The sequence below is a fragment of the Halichoerus grypus genome, chromosome 7 (genome assembly GCF_964656455.1).
Source record: "Halichoerus grypus chromosome 7, mHalGry1.hap1.1, whole genome shotgun sequence".
NCBI lineage: Eukaryota > Metazoa > Chordata > Mammalia > Carnivora > Phocidae > Halichoerus > Halichoerus grypus.
In genome coordinates, this window is record NC_135718.1 from 110522233 (window position 1) to 110547080 (window position 24848).

At 37.7% G+C, this 24848-nt stretch overlaps 1 pseudogene across 1 annotated transcript; it reads left to right on the top strand.

Moving 5' to 3' along the window:
• Window positions 1-1756: 1756 nt before the first annotated feature.
• On the top strand, window positions 1757-4255 carry LOC118550364 (prefoldin subunit 4 pseudogene; annotated as a pseudogene). Its single transcript, XR_013449490.1, has 2 exons — window positions 1757-1893; window positions 3226-4255. The product of XR_013449490.1 is annotated as a prefoldin subunit 4 pseudogene (transcript).
• The last annotated feature ends 20593 nt before the right edge of the window (window positions 4256-24848 follow it).

Consider the following 24848-nt stretch of genomic DNA (forward strand, 5'->3'; position numbering starts at 1 on the left):
CTTGCAGCAAATTGCTTACCCTCTTTTAAGCCTAAATTTTGTAGTGGGAAAAATAGGGTGACACCAGTTTCTATATTATAGAGTTTTTGTGAGGGTTAGATGAGCAACTCACAACCAGCCCTCCCCTATCGCCATTTAGTCCTTGTATATAACATGTACCACAAGCCTAGAACCTTCCCCTTCTCACAGGGATTTCCTTCCTTGGTGGGAGAAATCTGGTCTCCTTCCCTGACTAATTACTTTGGTTGGAATCCCCTTAACCCATGAGGTCAGAGATGTTCTAACAATATTGAACCTCAAAAGGGAAGAATGAAGATCTCACCTTTTTATTCCTAAAAGTTTCTTGGCACCTTGTAGAAATATGCTTTCACTCTCCCCACCCCACATACACCAACCAGCAACCACTGAATACGAAGAGCATAAAGAGGGGTGGTCATAGTTCAGCCAAATAGAATCCTATTCCACCACCATAATATATCTGTATTTCATGCATTTCCTTCATCTTTATACTGTATCTTATAACACGAATCATAAATATTTGCCTCTATCGTCTATTCAACTGTTATTCTTTTTGTTGATTGCAATGTAAGCATGTCCATATTGCTACATAAACAGGTATGGTTGTTACTATACAAACATTCACATTTCTGAGAAGAGCCAATATCTCCAAAACCAGAAACACACTTCTAAATAGCAGTTAATCTTGTAAAGTATTCCAACATTTCTTCTCATTGGGTAACTCCACCAAAATGATAATAATATTATTTATGTTTCTATAACATCCTAAGGATTTTTGCAAGTGTTATTTCATTTATTCCTCATAATCTTAATAGTTCAGTTCTTTATGCCCATTTTTCAAAAAATGTTAATTGAGATGCAATGGAGATATACATCTCTATATACCTCTATCTATCTATTATCTATCTAGGTGTAATGGAATACTATCCACAGAAAGAAATCTTACCATTTGCAACAGCATGGATGTATCCAGAGGACATTCTGCTTAGTGACATAAATCAGACAGAAAGAGATAAATACTATATGATATCACTTATATATGGAATCTAAACAAGCTGAACTCATAAAAATCAAAGAGTAGAATGGTGGTTGCCAGAAGCTGGGGGTGGGAGAAGAGATAAATAAGTTCTAGAGAGCTAATACACAGTACACTGAATATAGACATCATTCAAACTTGCTAAGAGACTAGATCTTAGTTACTTACACCACACACACACACACACACACACACAAAGATAATTATATGACATGATAGAGGTGTTAACTATCACTACAACGGTAATCAATATTACAATATGAAAATGTATCATAACATGTACACCTTAAATTTGCACGATGTTATATGTCAAATATATTTCAAAAAAAAGTATTTAAAAAATAAAATACTTTTTTCAAACAAAAACAAGATAAGCAATATGTGTGTGTGTATATGTCTATATAAATATACATATCTATATATTTATATGGATATATACATATTATAAATATCTACATGAGGAATGAGATGTGTGTGTATACACATATATCCTCTGAGATTAAAAATCATTTGTAAAGATCAGAGAATCTATCCCTGATTGTTTGAAATGAGAAATGCTTTACGAAGTATAGCATTGAAACTACTTGAACTCTGGACCACTAATCTGGGCAGTTATGAAAGAATCCCGCTTTTCTAAGTAGGCCATAGTTCTTGAGAGAAGGAGCTTCCCAGAATTCAGGAGGACTTTTAGTCCAGGCTACAGACACTGGAACAGTGGTAGTGCCTCAAGGAGGATGCTGGTTGAGATACCTTATCCAGAAAGCCATCTGGCATTTAGTCAGAAGCTATTGAGTTCCTTTGGGGAACTCCGGACCCAGGATTCTCTGCACCTGGAGAGTGTGAGTAGTAATAAGAGACAGCTGGATTTGGAAAGAATTTCGATTCCACCTGGCACCTCCCTTCCCTTGCTCCTGTTTGCAGCACCAGTCTTCCCCTGTCCTTCAGCCCAGCTTCATCCCTGGCTCCTGTTTCTTGCCTTTGCTTTCTTTGATGAGGCTTAATGCTCAAGTCTGTGCGCACCCTTTGGTTCTGTGAGCATGTCTTTTATTTTGCCTTTGTTCCCAACTCTATCCTGTCCTTTGCCCTGGCTTTGCCTTTGTTCCCAACTCTACTCTGTCCCCTGTCTAGCACCCAACCCTCTCCAACCCATCCACCACCCACCAAACACACATCCCACTTATCCCTTCTCCAGGCCTTGAGTTCATGCCTGCCCACATCTGACATGAGCTCCTTGCTACTATCCAGCCATCCATGCTGGTTCAGCTCCCCCACCTCATTATGTGACAGCCAGAGAGTCACCAAGTCCCAGGCTGAGGTCCCAGCAGAGCTAAGGGACCATTCCTCTTTCAAAATACTTCTTTTAAAAATGTGTAACAAAGTCCCAACAGCCTTCTCCAGAAAGAGAATTTTCATCTCAATAGCCAAGCTCTCTAAATCCTGTGTCTACACCCAGGGTCAATGAAAGGAAGTACTTTCTTTGGAAATCTATAGACTGAACGTGCATCCCAATTTCAACCACTAATCTTAGAAGCCATAATTTTAAGCTTCAAAATTTTAGTTGTACAGATTCACAATGAATGGAGAGGCTGTGACAATTATATTTAAATGTCAAATGTGTCATTTTCCCCTTACTGACAACTATTGAAGATTGAGCTACAAATATTTGATTAAAAATTATCCCATAAATAAAACTGGTTTCCAAAAACTTAGTTTCATTGGAAGTTTAGAAAAACAAAGAGCGTGACCTGTCTTGCAACAGCAAAGAATACTAGGAAAGTTTGGAGACTTTTCCCTTCATTATGAGATTAATAGATAGAGATGAATAGAAAAATTTTTTTAAATGCAGTTTTTAAAACTATCCCATCACCATAGTACATCAGTATTTCATATTTACATCATCATTAGACTATATTTTTGTTTCTTACAACATAAATCATAAGTAATTGATTTGTTATATACTCAAATGTGACTTTATTACAATATGAGCATTTTTTAATGCTACACAGTGTTATAATTATTATGTTAATGGTTACATAATAGACCCATCAAATTTTTACCTAACCATTTAAGTAATAAATTGGATATATAGGTTGTTTCTAATTATTTCCTGTTTTTTAATACTGTTAGTGTAAAATAATAGAAAATACGCATTTATTGGTCTCTGCCCCCAGGTCCTGGCACAGAGCTCTTAAAACCCTTGTAGTTGTCGAGTCCCAAGATGGCGGCCACCATGAAGAAGGCGGCTGCAGAAGATCTCAACGTTACTTTTGACGATCAACAAAAGATAAACAAATTTGCACGGAATACAAGTAGAATTACAGAGCTGAAGGAGGAAATAGAAGTAAAAAAGAAACAACTCCAGAATTTAGAAGATGCTTGTGAGGACATCATGCTTGCAGATGATGATTGCTTAATGATACCTTATCAAATTGGTGATGTTTTCATTAGCCATTCTCAAGAAGAAACACAGGAAATGTTAGAAGAAGCAAAGAAAAATTTGCAAGAAGAAATCGACGCCTTAGAAGCCAGAGTGGAATCAATTCAGCAAGTGTTAGCGGATCTGAAAGTTCAGTTATATGCAAAATTCGGGAGAAACATAAACCTCGAAGCTGATGACAGTTAAACATTTTATAATACTTGTTTTTTAAATTTGTTTAATAAACTTGAATATTGTTTAAAAAAAAAAAAACAGCCCTTGTAATTGTCTAAGTGACAAGAGCAGTAGAAGAAGCGTGGTGTTTTAATAGCTGGTCTTTGATGCTGCATTCTCGATACAGAGCTCATAAATCCCTTGGAATTTCCTGGGTGATAAGAGTATCTTCTGTTTTATTGAGACAACTCTTAGTAGTCTCCTGGATAGCTTCAAGATGGAGGCTGGTCACCAGAAAGACCAAGCCATGGTTAAAAGCTCAGAACTTACAGCCCCACACCCTCTCCAAATAATAGGAGAGGGGCTGGAGACTGAGTTAAAGATCATCACACGTACATGATGAATCTTCCATAAAAATCCCAAAAGTGTGGGGTTCAGAGAACTTCTAGGTTGGTGAACATATCAACATGCCAGGAGGTAATGTAACTCAACTCCATGGGAACAGAATTCCTCACCTGGGGACCTTTCTGAACCTTGTCCTATATATCTCTTCATCTGGTTCTTCACTCCTACCCTTTGTTATATCCTCTACAATAAACTAGGAAACTGTTTCTCTGAGTTTCATGAGCCATTCTAGCAAATTTTCAAACCTAAGGAGGAGGTTATAAGAACCCTGATTTGTAGTGGGCTGGTCAGGAGCCTGGGTGACAACGTGGGACTTGTGATTTGCATCTGAAGTGGGGGCAGTCTTGTGGGGCTGAGCACTTAACTTATGGAATCTGACACTAACTCTAGGTAGACAGTGTCAGAATTGAATTGAATCATAGGACACGCAGCTGGTATAATGCAGAATCACTTATGTGTGGGAAACCCACAGATCTGGTATCAGCAGTGTTGTGAGTGTAGTAATAATGTGGGAGTAAAGGAGAAACACAGGAGGATTTTTTTCCAACTCAGACAGTAATACATTTACTCCATTTTTCTGAATTTAGAATTTAGGCTGAAGTTCCAAAAACAGATTAATGATAAAGGCTATATACAAAAGGGTATAAACATTTGTATGGTTCTTGACCTATATTGCTAAATTTCTTTCAAAATCAATAACCATATTACAGAAAAAGTTTTGATTTTAATCGACTCATAAAAACTCAACATTGCCATTTTAAAATTATTTTTGTTCAATTAATATTTAATTTTAACTTGGCTTTCTTTGATTTGTACAGAGAATGAAAAAAAATCCATATCTTTATATATTTTTACATAAAGTTCCCTGAGCTCTATGGGGACAGAAACTATATCTTTCGTTTTAGTATTTCTCATATAATGTAGTAGAAAGGGAACAGAATTTAGAGCCTGAAAGATCTGGGTCCAGGTACCTATTTTGCTACTTATCTGATTTGTGACCTTGGGCAACTTATCCTCTCAAAGCCTCAGTTTTCTCTACTATGAAATGGTATAATTGGTTCTTCTACTTCATGTGGACTCAATATAAAATGACTGGCATATTCCAGGAACCAAATAAATATTAGTTCTCTTCCCACACATTATATATAAGGGATAAGCAAGCTCATGTCTTTTCCACTTGATGATTGAGTTCTTAGTCTTAACAAGTTGAGTACATTTTATAATATTTACTGAATATATTTTTATTTTCTAGTATTTTAGGGAGCCTGGATACTTTGATCCACAAATCTTTCAATTCTGTTTTATGAGGCCAAATCTGTTTTTTGTTTGTTTGTTTGTTTGTTTGTTTGTTTCTACTGTTAGGGTGGAGACATTTGATGCAATAAATATGTGAGGCAAAGTCACCGTAAGAGGAAAACACACAAGGGTATATGTCTAATTTTGTGTTAGTTGCACCTCCCAGCCTTTGTTGGAAACCTTTTTGAAAAGTCTTCATTGGAATTTCTGTGAGGTACTAACTTTATATAGACACACACACACACACACACACACACACACACACACAGGTTTTGGAATATGATACCAGAGGCTCAGATGGGTACCAATGTGAAGAACTCCAACTTGAATTTTAAAAACTCGATATAAAATGACTTTTCTTATGTGGTTCATAAAGTAGCTTCTGGAAGCAATTCTAAAAACAAAACTACAAAATTATGTTGACAGATTACAGCCTGATTGATAATATAATCATGCAATAGGACATTTCAAAGACCACTATATATAAATTCTAGATGTTTGCTACTGAAAGCAAGTGGTGTTTTTACTTTATATGTAGTCATAAGTTGTAGATCATGAAGCAATAAACCTAGTGTCAAATGAATACCTTTTATAAAACTCAAGAAAAAGGTGACCTTCTTTTGCATTGAAAATTTCTATTAATACATTAATTACACATTTCTAAAGTATTTACTGAGTACCTACTATGCCATCAGGGACATACTTCAAGGGATAGGAGATACATATCTCCTCCAAAAGTTAATTGTGTCAGCTAATCATCAAAGAACTAATCAGAAAACATATAATAGACATAACTATACACTTGCATCCGAGGAACTTCCCCTACAAGTATAAAAGTATAGAGGAGATTATAATATAGCATTGGTATCTGTAAAACAGACCAAGATGAGGGTAGAGAACAGCAAAAAATTTCAGCTGACAATATGCTTTGTATGAATTAACAATGTGGCCATCAAAAAACCAAAAAATAAAACAAAACAAAACAAAACAACTTAGACCAGATTGGCCTATTGTACTAGGAGTATAGTATTGGAAGCAAGTAATTGATAACCACTCCACTCTAGCTTCAGACCCTAAACTACAGGATTCAATTCTGTGCAGAGCTCATTAAAGAGAATTATAAACAAATGGGATTGTGTTCAACAGTGTGCCAAAAGGACAGCTTGAGGGACTCAAAACTCATGCCACTTTGAGCCTAGATAAGAGAAGAGCTGGGAGAGGCAAGTGATGGAATATTGAGATATTTTAGTCTGTTGTGGGGATGGGAGATTTGACTTCTTCCCTATGGCTCTAGGAAGCTATATATAAACAATATTAGTTATTGATAAGACATATCAGACCAATATAGATTTCAGACCAATATAGGTCAATGTTTTCCAAAGATGACTGGGCTGCTCTCCGAGGTTATGAGTGCCCCATCACTTAGAAGTATTCAAGCACAGACAATAGGCATTCAAACATTGGGATCACTACTATTAGCTAACTTCTCCTTCCACTGGCTAATGTAGGTTAAGTCAGTGGTTCTCAAATAGTGTGCATCAGTATCCCCTGGATGGCTTGTTAAAGCACAGATTCTAGACCCGACCTCGGAGTTTCTGACTCAATAGATCTAGAGAGAGATTTGAGAATTTGCATTTTAACAAGTTCCCACTTCATGCTGCTGGTCCAGAGAATCACTTTGAGAATGACTGGGTTAAACAAACACTTGGTGGGGTGCCTTAGAAATGCTAGCCTAGAACAAGAGTTTGGGCGAGATGACTTTTCTTTCAGCCCTGCAGCAATTATAAGACATTCAACATCAAAATGTGTGATATAAATTATAAGGGTTATAGTAAAGGAAAATAAACAAGTACATTGAGGAGGGAAGGAATTAAACCAAAGCTTGAAGGGAAAGTAGAGCAACATAGGCGAAAAAGAGGAAGAACAACCTGATCAGATGTAAAAGGGTTGAAGTTAGTATAGTGAAATACATTTTTAAATATTAACTGATCATTTTTTTGGCACTGTTTCATCCCTACACACACTCCAACCCAGCCCTCCTTCACTGTTTCCCTCATGCAGTCAGCAGGCTGGTCTGCATGCCTTGCTGTGGGAAAGGTATGTGGCAACAGAGAGAAAAAAAGTCTCCTGCTTTTTGACTTTCAAAAGTTTAGGCTCTTAATAGAAGAGGAAGGACCATGGGAAAAAGGACTAGGGTGAGTGAAAGCAAACTGTCTCCATCCCAGAGTTAGAAAATGATTCTCCAGGTTTGGGGGAAAGAGGGAGGTGAGGACCTAGCAGACAGAAGACTCCAAGGTAATATGGGCTTCCTATTTGATGCCTTGGCTCAGCTGAAGCCTCTGGGACCTGGATACAGGAAAATTCTGATTTTACTGAATTGTTTTCATAAACCCTCAGGATAATGGCTTGAAATGAAGTGAAACTATTAGAAAAACTGTCACATTAACTGCACACCTCATGCTCTGGGATGCACCTGCTACAGGAGTAGGTGAATTCTCAACCAGGCTAACCCGGTTGAGGAGAATGATTTGGAAAGAGAATGAGAAATTAGGTGGGGTAAGCAAGGTGACACCAGAATATGACAGACTTTGATGGAGAGGTTTTAAGATCCTGTGGTTAAAGGCAAAGCTATCTGGCCTGTAGGGTCACCTTGACGGCTGCTCAGATTTCTAGTACCCATTCCTCAACTTTTTTTCCCATGACTTAAGGACAAGCTAGCACTTTTAGCATTCTTCAGTGGTACACTAACAAACCATTGACCCTTGGCTGAAATCTAAACTGAAAAGGAGGTCTCATCTCTCTTTTTTTTTTAAAGATTTTATTTATTTATTTATTTGAGACAGAATGAGAGAGAGAGAGAGAGCACATGAGAGGGGGGGAGGGTCAGAGGGAGAAGCAGGCTCCCCGCCGAGCAGGGAGCCCGATGCGGGACTCCAGGATCATGACCTGAGCCGAAGGCAGTCGCTTAACCAACTGAGCCACCCAGGCGCCCCGCGGAGGTCTCATCTCTTTACCAACCAAGAACTTGCCCTTCATTTGACCCCTGGTAATACTTACCTGATGTGTTACAGAATTATTTTAGTCAACTATCACCCATTCATAGTCACAAACGTTAGTTATAAATTAGCCTATATATTTTTAAGTGGCTGATCTTCTTTTGGTTGATGCCAGAGGAATTTTGTAGATGGGTGACCTTACTGGAAATAAATGAGTCTTTTTTTTTTTTTTTAAGATTTTGTTTATTTATTTGACAGAGAGAGACACAGCGAGAGAGGGAACACAAGCAGGGGGAGTGGGAGAGGGAAAAGCAGGTTTCCCGCTGAGCAGGGAGCCTGATGCGGGGCTCGATCCCAGGACCCTGGGATCATGACCTGAGCCGAAGGCAGATGCTTAACGACTGAGCCACCCAGGTGCCCCCGGAAATAAATGAGTCTTATCTTCAGACAAAAAGCATGCATTATTTTTATATTTTCAAGAAAGTTCTCCCAATCCTTAGCTGGATAATTCTCTAAACCATCCCAAAGATTTATCTGGATATGGTATGAAAAAAAAATTCCTATGGCCATTAGTTCATTAAACTTAATTTTAAAAGGGGCAAAGGACTGAATAGACATTCCTCCAAAAAAGATACAAATGGCCAATAAGCACATGGAAAGATGTTCAACATCATTAATCATTAGGGAAATGCTTTGGATAGATACTATCAAAAACATGGAAAATAGGGGCACCTGGGTGGCTCAGTCATTAGGCGTCTGCCTTCAGCTCAGATCATGATCCCAGGGTCCTGGCATCGAGCTCCGCATCAGGCTCCCTGATCAGTGGAGAGCCTGCTTCTCCCTCTCCCACTCCCCCTGCTTGTGTTCCCTCTCTTGCTGTGTCTCTCTCTGTCAAATAAATAAATAAAATCTTTAAAAAAAAAACATGGAAAATACCAAGTATTGACAAGGATGTAGAGAAACTGGAACCCATGTGTGCTTTCAGCGGAAATGTAAAATGGCATGGTCACTACAGAAAACAGTGTAGCGGTTCCTCAAAAAATTAAAAATAGAATTACTATATGATCCAGCAATTCCACTTGCAGCTTACCCAAAATAATTAAAATCAGGAACTTGAATAGGTATTTGTAGACCCAGGTTCATGGCAGTATTATTCAAAAGAGCCAAAAAGTGGAAGCTACTCAGGTATCCATCAACAGATGAATGGATAAGCAAAATACATACAATGGAATATTATTCCGCTTTAAAAAGGAGGGAAATTCTGACTCATGCTACTTCATGGATGGACATTGAGGACATTATGCTAAGTGAAATAAGCCAGTCACAGAAACACAAATACTGTATGAGTTCACTTAGATGAGGTATTCAGAGGACTCAAATTCCTGGAGACAGAAAGTCATTTATTGCTGGGGGATGGAGAGAAGATGAAAAGGGCTCTGGGAGATGGATGGTGGTGATGGTTGCACAACAATGTGAAGGTATTTTATGTCACTGAGCTGTCACCTAAAAATGGTTAAGATGTTAAAATACACACACACACTTTTAATGGCAATTATTTTGTTAGTGAGGTTGGTTATGCTTGTAATATTGACTTTAGGGTTGCATTTTTACTTTAGGGTTTCTTTGCTCATTTTTAACACTGGTATTGCCATTTTGTTATTAATTTTCAAATGCATGTATGTAATAAAGATAAAACCCATTATCATATTTTTTTAAAAAGCAATTGCTTAATTTAGACACTGCTGTAGGCAGAGAGATTACTTAAGAATTGCAGACACTTACCACAGATTGCTTCCCCAATTGTTAAATAGATTTTACCAGAAGTTCAAATTTAGAATGCTCTTTGGTTTAAAAATCAGAGATCTAGATCATCGTTTTGCCACTGGATTTAATTTAGCATTACTTTATAAAATGCTGGCTGATCTTGCAAGTGTTGCTTTTTATATTTTTTTGTAACAGAACAAGAAAAATATTGATAAATTGGGTACACATAGATTTATAACAGTGGGCTTGCTTTATAGGATATTAGGTGAGGTGACTTCCATCTCATTACTCTGATCCTGAAACTAGTATCCACTTTGAAAAATTCACTTTATCTTCTGTCTTCCCCTTTGTGCATGAAACGTTTATTTGGTTTCCTGAATGAAAGTTAAAAACATTATTCTGAGAATTGGTACTTGTCACCCAGAGTCATTCACTTACCAACTGCAAAGAGAGAAGCTGAGGGAGAGGACAAGAGGAAGTAACAAAGGGATGGAAGGCTTAACAAAAGAGTTAAACACAATTTTCAGGATGGATAAACTGGGAAAATCCGTTTCTAAAATTCTGGCTTCCATTTTGCAGTTTTAAAGAATATAAAATACTCACCTAGGGGCAGGAAGTTAGAGTTAGTGCACTAAGAGGGTAAAGAGAAGGGCAGGAGGAGTTGGCAATATAAATGTAAAGCTCAGACAAACAGTAGACTTTCCATGCTCCTGAAATAAATCGCAAGCCAAACCAGAATCTTGACCAGGCACATTGAGCCAAGGCAAGTGTCAAAGTATGCTCAGTGTGTCCCTCTCATGAGGCGAGGGCCCAGCGCTCTCCCCAAAATGATCATAGATTCACAGTGGCAACACATGCAACCTTCTGTCAACAGAGCCATGAAAATAGCACTGGCTTCACGTCCACTGGCCTCTGTCCTCGAAAAAGTCAGCGGGGAACTAAAAGCAAACAAGCACTGTGCCAAAAAAATTCACTAACGGACTTTTGACACACTTAATGACTTTCAACATTCAGCATGTTTTTAAGAAAGAAATCAATGCTTATTCATAAAAAATTGTTTCCCAACTGACGAACCATGAGAGACTATGGACTCTGAGAAACAAACTGAGGGTTCTAGAGGGGAGGGGGGGTGGGGGGATGGGTTAGCCTGGTGATGGGTATTAACGAGGACATGTACTGCACGGAGCACTGGGTGTTATACGCAAACAATGAATCATGGAACACTACATCAAAAACTAATGATGTAATGTATGGTGACTAACATAACATAATAAAATAAAACTTTAAAAAAATTGTTTCCCAACAATAAGATGTACATTTTTTAAAAAATGATATACTCATTTCTTAGAACACTGATGACCTTTAAAATATATAATGATATAAAAATATTTTTGATATCATGTCAAGGACTGTACAAACCAATGAAAACTATTAAATTACATCTTTTTTGCAAAGGTAAGATCATGACTGATATTAAAAAAAACACTTCTCAAAGATTTTTATTTATTTTATTATCAATTATTAAATGAGGGAAGGAGGCAAATGTCTCAACCAATTCAAAGAAGAAATTAAAGAACCACAAATTTACATGGAAGAAATGAATGTTGAAATAAATTTACAAATGGACACAAAACTGGCTTTTTCCTGGTGATGGGTGTCTGGGGCGGGGCTATCTTTCCACTGTGCAGATATCATTTCCAAGTCTATAGACAAGAATTATTTGCATAACTAATTTTTCAGCTATTTACAAACTATAGAGTTGAAAACGAGCCTAATCAAAGACAAATGTTCATATCCCTACAATAGTGTTTCTCAGTCCCCTTTTCACTATTACTTTCCAAAGCAGACTTTTTATATATTTTTACCTCAGCCTCTCCCCACCACCAAATCAAATACTAAAGAACAAGATTTTGTTTAGTAAAGCTGAATTTTGGAAAGTCACAAACCATTCCAATAACTAAGAATTTTTTTTCCATCCATTAAGAACCAATTTTTGCCTCCTTTGGGTGATTGACAATCTATGCCCTATGGGACAGACAATCCCCAGAGGCTTCAATATTCCTGAAAGGATATCTAGCAATCTCTTTGTGATGTCATTTTTACAAACCATTATATATATGATAATATAAATTATATGTTACATGTGTTTATTATTATACACATATATTATTATACGTATTACATATATGTGGGCTTAAAGGATAGCTTTATACAGGGGTCAGCAAACTATAGCCTGGAGGCCAAATCCAAACTGCCTGTTTTTGTAAATAAAGTTTTATTGGCACACAGCCACACACATTGTTTATAGAGTGTCTTGTCTCCTTTGACTATGACTGCTTTCACACCCCAACAGCAGAATTCAGTGGTCACAACAGAGACCATAAGGCTGGAAAAGCCTCAAATCTTTACTATTGGTCTGTTTACAGAAAAAGTTTGCCAACCTCTGATTTATGCTACACTACTGATAGTAAGTATCTCTGGTTAATAGGATAATGAACTACTTTTTTAAAAAATCTATATTTCCTATAAATGTTTTACTTGCTGATGGAACAAAAACTTCTAAATATTATTTATTACACATAAATTGTGTACAAAGCCCTTGAGGAATAGAAAATAAGACCTGGTTCCTGCCTTTGAAAAAGCTTCTAACCTAATGTTGCTGAAGAAAATTGGTGTGTTTGCTGTAGGAGGGCTGTTGTATACAGTTACTGAAGTAGGCTAAAAATAGGAGTGGATAGGGACAGCTAGAGTGGAAAAAAGGTAGTATTAGAAAATATGAGCTGGGTCAATGTAAATTCTAGGTTAAATTTTGGCCTTCAAAGCCTTAAATATTAAAGGAAAAGCAGATTTAACAGTTGATCATGACTGAAGTATTTACTTCAAATGATTATAAAAATAAAGGAGGAAATGTGCTTGCTATAAGTCTCTGGAAAACATTATCTTTCCATTCAAATTTTATACTCACTAAGGTCATAAAATTTAAAGTTATCCTAAAAGCCACTATGAGAAGATGTGTAATATTTCAAGACCTAAGCTGCCCTGAGTCACATAAATCTCTCATCTATTCCTTCCAAGTTTCAAGATATTGTAACTTGACAGAGCAATTCAAGTTAATGTGTGGTATTCCATTCAGTTCGTCATTTCCAGCCCCCAGACACTTACTTTTCCAGGGACCCTATCCTTGAAAGTTCTCTTTAATACCTGAATGTTAATATCATAGTTCCCTTAGAGGCTGTTCATCATAATACAGGATTCTTGGGTACTTAAAACCATTAAGACCTGACAAATGATTTGTCTCATTGCTCAATTTCAAGAATCTAAGAAGAGGGCCCCTCCAATTCAGTATGTTTACAGAATAAGGCCTTTACCAATTTGTAAGATAAATATGTAAATTAACAAGTCTTTTGGAAGATTAAAATAAAAACCTTTTTTTGGTTCTGAATTTTCCAGGAAGTAACTCCACACTTACAAACATTAAATTCAAATCAATTCAACAATCATTTAAACACCTGACCTATCAGCCTTTACCCAATCATGTTACCATGATAACATTACTGTGTTCCAATCAATCGTGAGGTGTGTCTCCAGTAATCTGTCACTAATAAAGGTTGAAGTACTGAAGTTTGCAAATTATTTACTTTTTTCAGAAACTTAAACCAATTCAAAGCTATCTCTATAATAACCATTCCCACTCACCTGCTTTTTAATACATGTTGCTGAATGGGCCAGAAAGAAGACAGTAAGGGCAGCAATGTGGACAATTCTGTAGGAGGTGTCTGGCTTGTGGACAATATCTGCCGTTTGTCCTGTGCTGTACAAATGGTTTTAAACTTGTAGACAAAAGGAGAGAATCAATGCGGAAAGAGGAAAAAGGAGGAGGAGGAGGAAATAGAGGGGGATTGAGGGAGTGGCGAAGGAAGGGAAGAAAAACAACTTGAGGAATGAGAAAGGAGGAGAGCCCAAAGGAAACAAAGAAAGAATGATCAGGAAACCCAAGAGAGTGGCTTAATGGAGACCAAGGGAGCAAAGTCTCGAGAAAGGGGGTGAAGTGGGCAGTGTCAATTGCTCCTGAGAAATTAAGTAACACTGGTGATGGGAGGCAATTAAATGTCCCTGGAAACCTCAGTAGGAGCAGAAGGCGGACATTAGAACCTGAATTGAAGAGTTAAAGGAGAAGAAATAGAGTATCTACAGCCTCTTCCTTACTGAAGCTTGGCCTTACAGAGAAAGAGCAAGATAGGATGGTAGCTAGAGAGAACGCCAAGTAGAGACAGGCATTCTTAAGGATTGGAGAGACCTGAGGATGTGTATAGGCTCCAAACAATGAAGAGGGATAAGTTGAAAGGATCATATAGGGAGGAAATAATCAACAGTAAGGTTCTATTTCCAGAAAGGACAGAATGGAACAGGATCATGAACAAGGATTGGTCTTGAACAGAAAAAGTCACACTTTTCCCTCATAAACTGGAGGAGAGGAGGTCACAGTGAGTGCATTTAGAGGTCAACTTGTGGACAAAAAGCCAAGGCACTCACACCCTACAGCCTGCTTTCTCAATACAGGAGGGGCACAGTCATCAGCCAGGAGGGAAGGGGCCAGGGAGGAACATGGATGGCTATATTAGAAAGTAGAAGAGGGGGATGAACAGAAACAGGTAAAACTACTGCTGGGGAGTGGGGTGGGGGCAGACTCCTGAGGCCCTGAGAGAGGAGAGCCAGAAAGAAAGAAAAGAATCACAGGCACAATCATAGGGAATGTACACGTTTTCCAGAAGAAAGGAAGGAGACACTGGCAAAGACATCCAAGAGGGAATGGACATAGTAGTGGGAGTAAAACTACTCTACTGCTGTAGAAACTATGGTAAGGAACACTCAAAGAAAGACCAAATGCGGAAAAGATGGAGTTGATCCAAAAAATCCAAAACTGCAAAGAGCTTTGGATGATAAATAGAAAAATCCACTAGATTTGGCAACAAGAAAGTTTCAATACTATCTTCTTTTTTTTTTTTTTAACATATAATGTATTATTTGTTCCAGAGGTACAGGTCTGTGATTCATCAGTCTTACACAATTCACAGCGCTCACCATAGCACATACCCCCCCGCAATGTCCATCACCCAGCCACCCCAGCCCTCCCACCCCCCACCACTCCAGCAACCCTCAGTTTGTTTCCTGAGATTAAGAGTCTCTTACGGTTTGTCTCCCTCTCTGGTCTCATCTTGTTTCATTTTTTCCTCCCTTCCCCTATGATCCTCTGTCTTGTTTCTCAAATTCCTCATATCAGTGAGATCATATGATACTTGTCCTTCTCTGATTGACTTATTTCACTTAGCATAATACCCTCTAAATTGGAGGGGGAGATGAACCATGAGAGACTATGGACTCTGAGAAACAAACTGAGGGTTCTAGAGGGGAGGGGGGTAGGGGGATGGGTTAGCCTGGTGATGGGTATTAAAGAGGGCACGTATTACATGGAGCACTGGGTGTTATATGCAAACAATGAATCATGGAACACTACATCAAAAACTAATGATGTAAGTATGGTGATTAACATAATAACATAAAATTTTTAAAAAAATTGAAGGGACAGTTCAATGGGCCGAAGCTGGTTAAGAAAATCATTCAGTCCAGTTCACGACATATTCTACCTTATAGGATTATTATAAGAATTAAATGAAAGCATATTATGAACTGAAAAGTACCATACAAATATTAGGTGTTATTTTTTTCATTATACAGAAATTCTAACTTTTGGAATGCAAAAAAATACTTACGTTTCTTGCCATTCAACATTCCATTCCTATTTTATATGAATGTAGTCATGAATCAATGAACTTTATCTTCAGGGTTCTCTCCTTGTAGCTACTAGAATTCTTGACAGCTCTGTAAGATGAAATCCCCAGACAAATTGAAACCAACAGTTACCACCTCAGAAGTTGAACAGAGAAAAATGGGAAATTATGTTAAGTTGATTTCTGTGGTCCTCATACACCTGCAGTTACAGGGACAAAATACTGACTCTGGGGATTCACTTGATTTTTCTTTGTGCTTTGGGATCTGTTGTTAATTTAGTGAAACACATATTTCTGCCGGGCAAGACCCAGGTAAGGCTTAGGTCAAGTTATAAACCCAAGCCTTTTATCACACTCTGATAGCAGGAAAAACCTGCAAAAATGTCATCAACAGGAAAAAAAATTATGTGTTTTGCTTTAGGGTCTTTGGCTTGAGGTTTTCTTCATATTTTAAAAACCATTAAGGAGCTAAAAAGTTTATAGCTAATGGCTAGTAATTAAATTGTGTATAGGCAAAACTAAATAAAATCCATTAAGTAGTGAGATTGCATTACACTCTATGATTTTGTCCGAATATTTTTGTGAGTGCAGATTCTCAAACTCTTGATATGAAACCAATGGAACAATCTTCCTGTTCTGTTGCTGTTTTATATATTTGGGAGCAGGTAATTGAACCTATCTGAATCTCAATTTCTTCATATATAAAATTGAGATAATAAGAATTATCTTGTAAATCTGAACATTCACACCCTTGTTGGACAAGGGTAGGCAATGGACATTTCACCCTTGTCTTCATAGAGTTTTGGATATTCAAAAGGCAGTATTATTGAGATAACATTTTATCTCTCAGTCATTGGAAAACTTTGGCACTCAGATTTTAGCTATGGGTTTGAAACAGAGCATCTGTGTAAAAACTAATTACAACCCCAGCCATGAAAAGATAAGATGGGACATACAACAGACCCTTAATGTTAGTCACATTAAGGAAAATTGGGGGCAAGATGGAAGTTGAAAGATTTGAATGTTATTTTAATACAAGTCTTCACCCTGAAAATACATTGCATTTTATAAACTTTGGAAGGGGTTTTTTTTCCTAAATATTTTCAAATTAATTTAAACAGCCCGTGTCTCTTTATGCCTTTTAGTACAAATTAACATATGGCTTAATAAGTCTGCATTTTAGGAACCATAAATAAACATAACTTTATGGAAACCCATATTAGTTTAAGTGAGACAGCTTCAAATTAGAAGACTTACATAAAACTATAAAATGTAATATTTGGCTATCCCATATTTTCTCATATCTACTGAATATCTTGGGCTGTCACCAAAAAGTCTACTCAGAGTGAAAAGATGCTTAGTAAGGAACAAGGACAATCTTTTAGGCCAATCTTACATAAGAAGCACATTGGCAGCAAATCTTCCCAGCCATCCTTGTCATATGCTGTTGTCTGCCGAAGACGTGAACTGTGCAGTGAGCTCTTGAAAGAGCAATGAGTCACAGGCAATACCTGCCACATGCATTATCCTCAAGGTAAATGCATGTCATGAGACAAGGCCACGGAGACCTAAAATAGTCTGAGCCTGTCACTTAGTACCCAAAATAATTACTCAAGAAATAACTCTTTCTAAGGGGACAAATTACCCCATCAACATAAAATGACACTCTTGTGAAATTGTTGGATAATGTCTTTAAAAAAAAAATGTCCTGGTGATCACCCTGACATGAAAATTATCAATTAAAATCACAGCAGCGAAAAGAGGTCAAGAATTGTTTTTCTAAAATCTCTTCTCAGTTCCAGTCTAGGCTTGAAGTCACTCCCACGGAAGGACCACAGTAGGAACTGGTCAAGAGAATCCATAGGAATCAACTGCCAGGTAAACCAAAAAGCAAGTGCCTTAGAAAGGTCAGAAAGACTGCAGGGTTTCCCTGGGAAGAAAGCAGGAAAAGAAGCCCCACAGTCCAGGTTCTCAATGCACGTGCCTGCCGAAGAGACATGTCCTGTCACGGAGCACATGACAGGGACAGCTGAACGCAAAACTTGAAACATAGGTCAGGATTAACTAAAGCCAAGGTTTGCCAGGTATATGAGTTCCCTAGAGCTGCCATAACAAATTACCACAAACTGGTTTAAAACAGCAGAAATGTATTACATCACAGAAGCAACCTGGCCATCCATTACCAATATGATCTGGGACCTTGTGGCACAATGTGAGGAATTAGAATGTTAAAAACTCAAAGTAACCTTCAAAATCACCAAACCCAACCACCTTACTTTGTAGAGGATTAACAGATCTTTCGAAAGCAGCAATTTCCAGCCAACTATAATTTTTGAGACCCAGGGGACAAGCAGTTGTGAAGACTGAGCAAACTGTTACTTTTTTTTATTTTAATTTTTAATTTTTTTTAAAGTAGGCTCCATGCCCAGCGTGGAGCCCAATGCAGGGCTTGAAGTCCCAACCCTGAGATCAATACCTGAGCTAAAATCAAGAGTCAGACGTTTAACGGAATGAGCCACCCAGGTGCCTGGGGGCAGTAAACTGTTACTAATAAAAAGCACTAAGTAGTAAAAATGATTCACTTTTCTCATACACAAGGATAGATTAAAGGCTGTGCCCATAATCATCTCACCCATATTCACTTGCATTTCTTGTGTAGGAGAGAGGCGGAGGAAGAAGTTACGGATACAGCTAGAGGCTCTAGTTGTCCATAACCCACAACCCGTCTTATCTCTGCCTCCAAAGAAGTATGTTGAACAGGAGAATGTCATTCAGATGTATACCCCAGTACAAAGCAGGTTGAAGACTTCCATTCTATACAACTACTTTACCAGGCAAATATTGTGCGATACACCTGTGTACTTCCCGGTTTCTAGACACACACATAATTGCAGTAGAGGGTTTCAAGGGCAGTTTTATCCCACCCTTTTAGATGTCTTTATATGTTGTTTTTCCTTTCTTAGATGTAGCAATCCTTGAGCCTGCTCTAAAAAAACAGGGAAATGGGGGAAGCAAGAGAAAAGAGGATTTGAGAGAAATATCAAAGCAAAGTAGAGTACAACCTCAAACCAGGACGCTTAGCCAGGGCAGGCTGCAATGGAGAGCACAGAAAATGTGTAAGAGGCAGAATCAAAGGAAAATCTTTCCAATGCACTACTGAAGACCTATCTAGATACAAAATTATTGCCCTCAGTCCTTTCCCTTCCAGCAGGAGGAAAAGAAAGAAGTATAAGTTAGAAAGAAGGAGGAAGAGAGGACAAGACAGACACAAGTCTGTATCAGATGCCTACTTTAGACCAAGAAACTTGCTAGATATGGAAGATAAATCTCATTGCATTCTTCACATTCTAAAGCAGTAGGTGTTATCCTCATTTCACAGATGAGGAAAGTGAGGATCAGTGTATCTGAATACTTTGCCCATTGTCACAATGCCTGTCCCTGACGCAACTACGATGAAATCTAGAAATCCCTGATCCGAGGCAGCTCTTCCCAAGAAGAAAAGTGGAAACAAAGAAGGCCAAAGTCTTCCTTTCAGATTGTTTCTTAGAAACAGAAAATTCACATGCTTTTGGATATAAACATTTTCTTGAGAGCAAAAATTAGATGAAAAAATGTGATTTGGATACTGCTTTTGATGAATGTCTTGAATCTCTGTATAAGAAGCCAACAGTATAGAAAAATGAAAACTATCTTTAGGTTTAGATGAAAAACCATGTGGTGCTTCAAGACTAAATAATTTTAAAGTAGCAGAACATAACCACATAAGAGACACATTATTTTCACACTTCATTTTTAATCCATCTTAAAATCAAGGTTACAGAGCCCTGATCTCAGCTGGATATAGACTGAGCTTTCAATAGGACAGGACCATGATGTTGTATCTTCTACACAGCATGGGCGCATAGTGAGTGCTTGTCCATTTCAAAGTCCAGGATCCACAGTATTTGGCCACAGCATTATCCTCAAAGGAGAGAAGATGGCTTGGAGGAACACTACAGGTTCAATCTTCAATGTATGGACAACCGTAAATAGAAAAGAAAAACAATCCCATCTGTTATATTTGCCTTTGAGTGGGTCATCTGATTGGAGATGGATAAATTTGTAGGGACAGTCTAAGTTTATTGGGTATGATGAAATCTTCCTAAATAAAGCCATTTCTTCTGTTGTGACAGTTGTCATAAATACCTGATTAGAAAGTAAGATAAGTCTTTTCAAAGTTGGCTTTCTTCAGTGGAGTAGCTTATTCAGGGTATTCTGAAATTACTTCATGTCATAAATCTTAACCAGTGGTTGATGCTGGTAATTTGCTTAATGTTGATTTTCCTAAAAGGCCTAAATTGTGAATCCAATCAATCTCATCAATCCCCTGACTCTAGACCTGACCGTAATAAACTCACCCATAACAGATGATTAACGTGTTCCTAGGCCTGTACACCAATAACATGCTCAGCGTTTCCTTGCCTTCTCTATCATGAAGTTATTTCTCACCTAAACTCATGGAAAGTGGCAAATCATCTCCTTCGTCTTCAGTTAATTTCCACCTCAATGGCCACTTCCATTCTACAGTTACCTATGCATTCATTGTTAATCCTGGATTTCAGGCTTCTATTTTAAACTGTCTAGTAGATATATCTACAAGGTAGTCCCATAAGCATCTCACAAGACGTATAGCAGGGTGATTAGAAGCACATCCCTTAGAGCCAGATCCACCTGGATTCGGGTCCCAGCTCTGTTTATTGCTTGTAATGAGACTTCAGTTGCTTCTGAAGCTTCTGTTCCCACATCTATAGGATGGGAACAATATGGCATCTACTTCATTAGGTTGTGAGAATTAATTTATAAAATATTCACATAGTACCTGGTTCATGGTAAGTGCTCCATAAATAAACATTATAAAATGTAAAACTGCACTCACTATCTCCACTTATAAGTCTGTGTCTCTCACGCAGTCCCATCCTCCTAAATTTGTTTCTTTCCACGTCTATTATATCCTATAGGTCACTTAGTTCCATTCATTTCTGTTCTTCTATCTTCTTTTTCTTTTTAAGATTTATTTATTTATTTGAGAGAGGTGGGGGGAGGGGCAGAGAGAGAGGAAGAGAAGCAGACTCCCTGCTGAGCATGGCACCCACCTCAGGCCTCAATCCCATAACCCTGAGATGGTGACCTGAGCCAAAATCAAGAGTCAGACGCTCAACCAACTGAGCCACCCCAGTGTCCCTTCTTTTTCTTTTAAAGACTTTATTTTGCAGGGTACCTGGGTGGCTCAGTTGGTTAAGCATCTGCTTAATGCTAAATGCTCAGGTCATGATCCCAGGTCCTGGGATGGAGATTTGAACCCCCATGGGCTCCTTGGTCCACAGGGAGCCTACTTCTTCCTCTCCCTCTGCCACTCCCCCTGCTTGTGCTCTCTCAAGTTCTCTCTATTAAATATATAAATAAAATCTTTTTAAAAAGGCCTTTATTTTTCTAGATCAATTTTAGATGCTCAGCAAAATCAAGAGGGAGTATAGAGATTTCCCATATACTCCCTGACCCCACACACGCACAGCCTGCCCCATTATCAACATCCCCAGAAAGGTCCATTTGTTACAATTAGTGAACCTATCTTGACATACCATAACCACTCAAGTCCATAGTTTACATTATGGTTCACTCTTGTTGCTGTACATTCTGTGTTTGGACAAATGTATAATGACATGTATCCATCATTACAGTATCATATAGAATATTTTCACTGCCCTAAAAATCCTCTGTGCCTCACCTATTTATCACTTCCCCTAGGAATCATTGATCTTTTTTACTGTCTCCATAGTTTTGTCTTTTCCAGAATGTCATAAGTTGGACTCATACAGTATGTGGCCTTTTCAGATTGTCATCTTTCTCTTAGTAATATGCATTTAAATTTCCTCCATATCTTTTTGTGGACTGATAGCTCATTTCTCTTTCATGCTGAATAATATTCCATTGTCTGGATGTACCACAGTTTATCTATCCATTTACTATTGAAGGACATCTTGGTTGCTTCCAAGTTTTACGTGCTACCACCATCCATGTGCAGGTGTGGACATGTTTTCATCCCCTTTGAGTAAATACCAAGGAATGTGACTGGTGGAACATGTAGTAAGAGTATGCTTAGATTTGTAAGAAACTGTCCAAATTGTCTTCCAAAGTGGTTGTACCAGCAATGAAGGAGAATTCCTGTTGCTGCACACACCCCTTAGCACTGGGTATTGTCAGTGTTCTAGATTCTGGCCATTCTAATAGATGTGTACGGGTACCTCACTGCCGCCTTAATTTGTATTTCCCTGATGACATGTGACATGGAGCATCTTTTCATATGCTTACTGGCCATCTGTATATCATCTTTGGCTTATTTTTTATGGGTTGTTTTCTTATTGTTCAGCTTTAAGCGTTCCTTGTATATTTTGGATAACAGTTCTTTATCAAACATGTCTTGGGGCGCCTGGGTGGCTCAGATGGTTAAGCGTCTGCCTTCGGCTCGGGTCATGATCCCAGGATCCTGGGATCGAGCCCCGCGTCGGGCTCCTGGCTCAGCGGGGAGCCTGCTTCTCCCTCTCCCTCTGCCTCTCTCCCTGCTCATGCTCGCTCTCTCTCTATCTCTGTGTCTCAAATGAATAAATAAAATCTTTAAAAAAAAAAAAAAAAAAACATGTCTTCTACAAATTTTCTCCCAGTCTGTGATTATTTGTCTTCTCGTTCTGTTGATTTTCTTCTTTTTTTAGAATATAGAAAAATAATTATATGAAATTACAATTTTTTTCTGAAATAAATTTTGCCAACTGAATAGTGTAACAGAGGAAAGACCTATTTGTAATAAGAGTTGAAGCAGAAAACAGGATATATTGTCTAAGGGCTTAATCGCTGTAATTGAAGGCTCAAATATAACAAAGTAAAAAAAAAAAAGAACTAAGGATTTTATTTCATTTCATTATAAGAAAAATTATCATAATTTTTTAATATCTTGAGGAACATTCTCTCTAATGCCCTAAACATGGCCAGTGCCAAATTGTACAATGCATCATATGGCCTTGGAAGGGGTACTTAGATAAAGTGTTCTGTGTAAATAGCAGCATTGGGAAAACCAAATCAAACCATGGGAAAGAGATAAAGAACAATCTGTACCTTTGCTCTGCTCACCTAAGAAGGTCTATAGCAAAGTGGCTAAGGCATCCATCCATTCTAGGGCCAGTCCTGGCTTAGCCTCAAAGCAGAACAAGTTACTTTGTCTCTGTGCCTTGGCTTCCCCATCTATAAAGTGAGGACTATAATAGTAATAAGGGTTGTTTCAAGGATGAAGTTAATAGGTAGAAAGCACTTAGAAGAGTTCCTGGCACATAGTAAACAGTTAATATTAGCAATTATTTTTATAGTGCTGTTTGTGAGGATCAAATGAAACATCTGTAATCTTTGAAAGCTATACAAATTGATGTTTTAGTCAAGAATAAAGAAGAAAGTGAAACTTTCTTTAAATCAGATTATTTGGTACTTGACAAGAATTTATGGGGCTCTTCTAACATATTTGCTTGAGCTTAAACTCAGCTGTAAAAATAAACACTGCTTTTTGAAATTCATGGAACAGCATTTTTTAAAATGTTTTATATCACTTAGCACATTATATTAGTCACAATTTGTGTAGACTCATTATTTTGGAATCTTGCAGTCTTTTCTAAATGTTCTCTAAATTCACCATATTTGAGTTAAAAAACAAATCACATTAGACTGGTAACAAGAATCCAGGGTTCAAATTCCAGTCGGCTATCAACAAACTGAATGTCTTTAGGCAAATCGTTGAGCTTTACAAAGCCTCAGTCTCCTTACACATAAAATTACCAGGTAGGAGCAGATAATCTCTAAGGTCATATCCAATTATAAAATTCCATGAGTTGTAGGTTAGGATAAACATCACTATCTTTGTTTTTTGTTGGGATAGATTTTAAAGGACTGCCTTAAGTCATACATTTGGAATTTTAAACAAGCAAAAATACCATTCTCCTGGCTCTCAGACTGGAACTCACAGTGCAGCGAATCTCAAACTTTTCAAATCAAAATGCCATAGAATTCCTCTACTATGTAAAAATATTGAAAATAAAGACAACTGAAGAAAAACAAACTCTACAATTCTCAGCAAACTGATACCACCTGAAAATACTTTTCAGTTTTAATCTCTCAGGCAAAATAATACCTCTACTAACTCAACGGAAGCAAAAATCAAAAACATTTCCAAAAGTAGAGAAAGCCAAGTTCTCCTTTTTATATAGCCTAAGACCAACAAACTACTTGTGCTGCTTCCCTGCACTCGTTTCAATATTGCCCAATTTTAAGAAAATTGCAGCGACCAGCAGTACCTGAAACCCCTTGTGCCCGACTAGTGTACTAACATGGCAAAGGACAGCAGGAGGGACAAGAGGTTGGCAGGTGAAAGAAATAAACATAAAGCATTTTAAGGTCTACTATTTTCTTATCGATTATGTTAATATCAGACATAATTGACTTCAAGACAAGAAATATTACCAGAGATAAAGAGGGATACTCCATAATGGTAAAAAGGTCAACTCATTAAGAACATATGGTAACCTTAAATGCATAAGCACCTAATGACAGAGCTTCCAAATATGTGAAGCAAACACTGAAGGGGAAAAGAGATAAATCTATAGACAGAGATGGAATATCCTTTTTTTTTTCTTTCAGTCATTATATTAATGTATAAAATAGAGAAAAATCAATAAGGATAGTGAATTTTTAACCAACACTAAAAACCAAGTTGATGTACTTGATATTTATAAAGCACAACCAAAAACTACATAAAATACTTTTTCTTCAAATGCACATGGAACAAGTATCTAGAAGGACCATGATAGGGCATAAATCAAATCTCAAAATTTTTCGAAGAACTTAATTATACAGGGTACTTCTCTGACTACAACAGAATT